Raw genomic sequence first — 6,467 nt, 5'->3', positions numbered from 1 at the left:
GTATATATATATATAACTTTCTAATTCTCACATATTGTTTCAAGCGTTTGTAAACATTATTAAAGACGTTTATTTGCCATATTGTCAAGCGACCTTCAATTTCAAAGTTTTACGTTTACGGTTTTACTGTTCATTTAGAGATATCTGATGAAGGGCATTGCCCGAAACGTTGTATGTACAACAGTATATATTATAACATATATAGAAAAAAATGTGAGAAAAATATATGGAAAACTGTTAACTATATGTGTTGTGTCTAGAAATACACGATGAATCCTATTATTTGAAATTCACATAACTATGATTTCTTTTGTGCTATGTACTACAAGTTATACTTATTATAATCATCATAGTATTTTGTTTCTTTTCATGCAGGTTCTTGAAACAGCTATTGGTGGTACACACTACTGGCATGCAAAGTATGCCATTTCTAGGGAGATCTGGGGACATGTCCCCCAGAATATTTTTGAAAATTTAATGTTTTGAAATTGAATCTTAATCTACTTGAAATACAAATACTGCATACACGCAACGTACTGTACTGGATTAAAAGAAGCAAGTTTTAATACATTAGTTGAAGCTATACATGCCATGAAAAAGTGGTTAGGCCATTGCCTTACCGCTTCCTATGGCCTTCAGTAGACTTGTTTGGATATATCGTTCGATGGCCAACAGTGAGACATGATACGTACTATGTACATTTCGAGTACAAACAGTATTTGTACTTGGAATGTCGTACTTAAATAGATCTACTATTTCACCTATAAAAAAGAAGTGTGTTGTAGGTTAAACCACCGAAGACAACAAGATGTTAAATACAGATGTGGTTTGGAGAGAGGAAGAGATGTTTATTATAAGATTAAGTTGTTTAAAGTGACGTACCATATATTTATTTGCGTTACTTTTCTTTAATAAACGTTAGCATAAAAAAAACTGAAGGACGTCCTATTTTATTTTACGTGAGGTATTAGGCCTGAGCACTGATTTCTCCCACTTGGGACTACAGTTTCGAGTAAATAAGTAATGATCAATACAAAAATGTTTAACGTTTGGGAAGACACGCTTTCTGTTGCTTAAAGTATACATTCTGTTATCTAGGGCAAACGAATGGTCTCCCGCAGACAGCCCGATGTGACTTTGCAATAAGAAAAACACGCCAACGAATGTATTTCATAATGTTTGTACCGTAAAAAAAAATTTCATTGAGACTCAATTTTATTATTTTCCTATTCAAATTTCTGGGAAATATTTCATGAGATAATATAGATATATATACAGATTTTGATGTACACTTCATAAACTGACAATATTTTAAAACTGACAGGTATATAATTCTGACATGTTGATAAACCGAATCATAGTGAGTTTTTAGGTCCATACTGTAAAATAAAAATTTATGCACCATACTAGTCTTTTTTTTCTTCCCATATTCACACCATAAAAGCTTTAAAAATTTCTCAGACGAAATTTCTTTCAAAAAGACGTGTTTTAACAGCAAAATGAAAGTGAACATTTAAAAATAGAAACTAACAATAACATATTGCTTGCTACAGTTCTACCTATCAGTTGAGCCTTTTTTTTTCACTTTTCTACCCATTACTAGTTGATGAAGATCTGTATTAGAAAAAAGAAGAAAAAACTTGCAAAATTTATAAAGACTGCGACAAAACGAACACAGCCCAACGAAGGTTATTCAGGGGTAGGCCTACTTTTGTGAGAATAGGAGCAGCAACGTTTGTAAGTACTCGTTCCCATTGGTACATACTCTTGGTTTTTAACTTTACAGCGTCAGTCATAAATGCAGATAGTCAAAGAGAAACATGTTTAACAGTTTATGAAAACAAACTGCAGACGTTAGGTTACATTTAGTTCACTTGGAAATTTTAACTGTGGAAATGAAATTGATAATATTCACTGATAGTATTCGAGAAGGGTGTGTTTTGGAAATTGGCACAGCGTCGAAAGAGCTTGTGATTGGTTGATTCCTGGTATGTGTCACGTGCAAAATTTAGTTGTTGTTTTTTATCTCTCCAAGAGCAAGAAATTATTAATTTCAAAAGATTTTCGTTCGTCCTTGCATTGGTTATACTTTATGTTCAACTTTCAGGGGTTTGTTTGAACAATATAACAAGGTATGTACTTTATTTGTGTTGAAATATTTATGTTACAAGGTAGATGATTCAAAAACATTCTTTATATATTTTACATTTCAACGACTATTGAGTAAGTGGAAATACAAGGTTAAAAACATGACAGTAACAATTAGTGTAATACTAGCACTAGCAGACGTTCCCGTGTGATGCAGAGCGAGAAATTTAGTAGTAATATAAATATTGAAAATACATAAGAATAAAATTATTCAAGTCCACTAGGCTTAATTATTTAAATAACATTTCATTTTATATAATAGTTGTTTTTTTAATCAAAAAAACAATGAGCAATGTGACTTAAAAACATCTCGCAATATAAGTTATAGCTTAAATTATAAGTATGTATCTTGAGAGTATCTGTAAAGAATGTGTGAAAAAATGATTGATAGGATTTGTTAGAATTTTTTTACACACACACGCGCGCACGCCCACATATAATAACAGCACGTGAGAGATGACTAGAAAATGACGAACATACTGAATGAATACATTTTGCCAGTTTCTTTGCCTTTTGAGAGAAAAAAAAAATCTTAAGACCTTTATGTGTGAGATTGGTATTTCGTGATTTGAAGTCTCGAAACCAGTTCAATACATATTACATGAGCTTTGTAATTTTAAACTGTTTAAAATCAGGTGATCCTTTTCCCATAACATCGGTCACAACATGTTTTCTGAAGAACAAGTAATACCGGCTGTTATAATGTAATCGCTTTAATTTTTAAATATACGAACTGTAAAATTGATGTTCTAAGAATGAAGCCATTTTAACTTAAGCACGCTGATATTTTTGTAAATAGGTTTTACCCTAGCAATTCAAAGGCCAAGGGCAATTTGTATTTTATTTTACCTTTTTTTTTAAAGCTCTACATCAACAATTTTTTTAGATAACATTATATACTGTAATAATTTGTTTTATTTTTGTTGCAAGACTCCTTATGACTACCCCTAGGCATCACGATGATACGAACAGTTTGATTTCACGACAGGCAATGAGAAAAATATTCGTTTATTAATGCAGTACTGCAGCGATTCCCAAACTTTTGTCATCCAAGTCCCCCTTTAATGAATACGGTTTCTTGTTTGCCCCCCTTTGTTTTTAATGAGTGAAAGAGTGAATTAAGTGACGAGATGTAATACCCGTATATAACATTAAAATACTAGATGTGCTTTAGTAATTATTTATTATATTCACTTATAAAATAATAATAATAATAATAATAATAATAAAACACCTAGTTTTAGCCTATTGGCGGACTATATTAGTACTTAAATATGAATTATTTTCGTTTGACGTCGCACGTGAGTGGAATTCTGGGAATATGTCGTATCCCAACAGGGTTGGACAAATGTTGTTCTAAAGATGCTTTATTTTAATGTTATACCGTATGATGTTCCAGATGTAACGTTTGTTTATTAAAATGTTGAAGATCATTATTCTCTTTTGAAGCTAAGAAGATGTCTTTAATTTTGTGGCTTTCAAACTATGGAAATAAATCAACATCACATGTTCTCCTATTATGTTTTACCTGAGAAAAAAGAAAGAAGCTATTTGTAAAGCTTTAGACTTGTGTAGCAATCCCAACATTTCAATTTCTATATATGTTGTAGACTAATGTGTAGGAGTAAGAGTCAGTTTGATTTTTTCAATTGATTATCGATACATTCAACTGACTAGTTGAAAAATTAACAACTGTAACAGTCTGAAGAAAATGCAACTGGCTTTTTGTTTATTTTACCCACAGCTTGTGTGTTGTTAAACATCTGTTCTAGAGAGCAGCACCCGTTTAGAACAGTTTCAAAAATATAGTTTTATCGAAACGGATTTAAAAACTTTCTTTAAAGAACTCAAAAGCTTATGTGAATAAGCGTATGTTATTTGACATATTAGAATTGATCTTAAAATGCACTGTTGCTACTTTGATCAATTGTTACAATTACAAAAATAATAAAATTTGTAGTCGGTTTGAATATGTAACGAAGGGAACGATTACAAGTTTGACGTAGTAACACATTTAAAATGTCTTTGTAATGCTTTGTCATCATCAGGTACAAGTAGTGTACCTACACGTAGTAATTTATATACACTATGGAACAAAAAGGTAACAATTTATTAAAGGTATCTTGGCACTCTGGGGTGTTGGTTTAGTTGGGCTGTTTTATTCAATTAAAACGACTTCTCTGCTTTTACGTTTGCTGATGTTGGTTCTTTGTTTAAAATTACAATATTTTTAAACATGAGAGGATTTTTCTGTTCTGTTGGTGAATCTGGCTTCTGCGATATACACGTTATTTTGCAATTAACGTTGGTACTGTTGATGCTACATGATTTTAGTTTAGGGCCAGATTTTTGAGTCCACAGGATTTTGTTTATTGGTAAGTTTGTACAAGTCCAAATGGTAAACTGTATTGTATAATTGCTTGTTTTTTTTTTGTTTTTTTTAGTATTAAGTTTGTTTGTGAGTTGAGTTTGATATTTTTGTTGTGGTGCTTGTATGAAGATTTTTCGTCAATAACTGGTGGAAATTTGTTGGTGTGAATGAAGGAATGCTTTGTAAGGTGGATTTCGTCATCTATGTTGTACGTTAAGCAGAGTGTCGAAACTTTATTTATAAGGTTTTTAACGTATTAAAACCTTGTCGAAATATCTGTATCCAAACTTTATTAGTGTCAAAGTGGGTTCCTCGTCATCAAATTCAAACTAGAGAATATTTTTTTTGCATAATATTTCAATCTCAAAAGAAAATAATAAAAAAAAAATCGGCACTTGTATATTATTATATCAATATTGGTTTTTCTTTAGCTGCTTTGGGTGTGTAAACCGAAGAGCGCCTTATAATTTTTTAAAGCCTCGAAGGACAACAATGTTTTCAAATTCAATGACAAGGAACCCACTTTGAGACAATAATGTTTGGCTGTGCTTCTAGGCGAATAGAGAAGCTCAAGTACTAATTTACAAAAATGACTTTTACTCTTCAGATAGTAACATTAAAACTTCTTATTTCCGCCAATGTTTCGCCATTGCGGCTTTTCTAACTTTATTTTCAAAATGTCCAAATCCCTTCAGTATTAGGGCCGTCATGGCCAGGTGGTTAGGGCGCTCGACTCACAATCTGAGGGTCGCGGGTTCGAATCCCCATCACACCAAACATGCTCGCCCTTTCAGCCGTGGGGGCGTTATAATGTGACGGTCAATCCCACTTAATAAAAAGTTGGTAAAAGTGTAGCCCAAGAGTTGGTGGTGGGTGGTGATGACTAGCTGCCTTCCCTGTAGTCTTACACTGCTAAATTAGGGACGGCTAGCGCAGATAGCGCTCGTGTAGCTTTGGGCGAAATTCTGAAACAAACAAATCCTCCAGTATTCATTACAACATTTCAAAAACAGCAAATTACTAAGTTACTACAACCTTACTTTTTTGTTCCTGAACTCCTTTGCATTAATTTCGACAAATTAAAAAAAAAAAGCTATAGTGTTAGGATTTTCGTTTATAAGTTCAGCTTGTGCTGCAAAATGATTTCTACAAAGTGTACGTGGTTGTAGTTTCACTTTTTGTCCTTTTTTTGGTTTATATCATGTATTTTTATTTTGTACTTTGATAATGGAATGAAAGACACATTTTCATATTACTGTAAGCTTAATTTTCAATGTTTGATTTTCCATTATCACTAGAGGGCGAAAGATGCTATTTTCTGGAAGAAGGCGAATATAAATGAGTATAAATGAGTTCATTCCCACTCGGTTAGTAAGGTGAGCAGTGAAGGTTCGTGAGCTCCCCCCCCCCCCATCCTTCATTCTAAAGATAACCAAATTTGGCAAATGTTTTGTGTTGATCTTGCGCCACAAATTCCAGAGTTTTTGACGCACAACAACAACACAGTCTGTATATGTAGTGGTTAACTTCATGACAGCGTGTCCCGTCAGCCAATACGTTATTAATAAAAATGTCAACAATTCAAGGTCATGTGGTAGTTAAAGTTAAAATCGATATCAGACGATATCATTAGTGTTTTGAAATGATTCACCTGTTAAAAATTATATCAAGTGTACTTGCGGTGTGCAGTACGTTAGGAAGTACGTTAGTACTGCAGGACGTGCAGTAGCGAGGCCTACGCTAGAAAGATTCCCTTAAGGCTTAACATGACCGACATGTTAAACAGGAGTTCAAGGTCTGCTAGCTCATTTTTATTGTACCACAATTCCCGACTCTTGGAATTCTCGGTACCACAATTCCCGGCTCTTGGAATTCTCGGTACCACAATTCCCGACTCTTGGAATTCTCGGTACCACAATTCCCGGCTCTTGGAATTCTCGGTACCACA

The 6,467-nt window shown here is 33.3% G+C and overlaps 1 protein-coding gene across 2 annotated transcripts in view; it reads left to right on the top strand.

Moving 5' to 3' along the window:
- The first annotated feature begins 2,050 nt into the window (after positions 1–2,050).
- The window catches only part of LOC106466622 (solute carrier family 35 member G1-like), a 20,808-nt gene continuing 16,391 nt past the window's right edge, over positions 2,051–6,467 (top strand). Inside the window, exon 1 of one of the 2 annotated variants that reach the window (XM_022394664.1) lies at positions 2,051–2,132. The gene's annotated coding sequence lies outside the window, so the exon portion shown is untranslated. The remainder of the gene's footprint in view (positions 2,133–6,467) is intronic. The other variant, XM_022394665.1, reaches the window with a different exon arrangement.

This window comes from Limulus polyphemus, unplaced genomic scaffold, assembly GCF_000517525.1.
Source record: "Limulus polyphemus unplaced genomic scaffold, Limulus_polyphemus-2.1.2 Scaffold2327, whole genome shotgun sequence".
Lineage (NCBI taxonomy): Eukaryota > Metazoa > Arthropoda > Merostomata > Xiphosura > Limulidae > Limulus > Limulus polyphemus.
The sequence above is the reverse complement of the archived record's forward strand: the minus strand, read 5'-3'. Positions and strand labels throughout refer to the sequence as shown.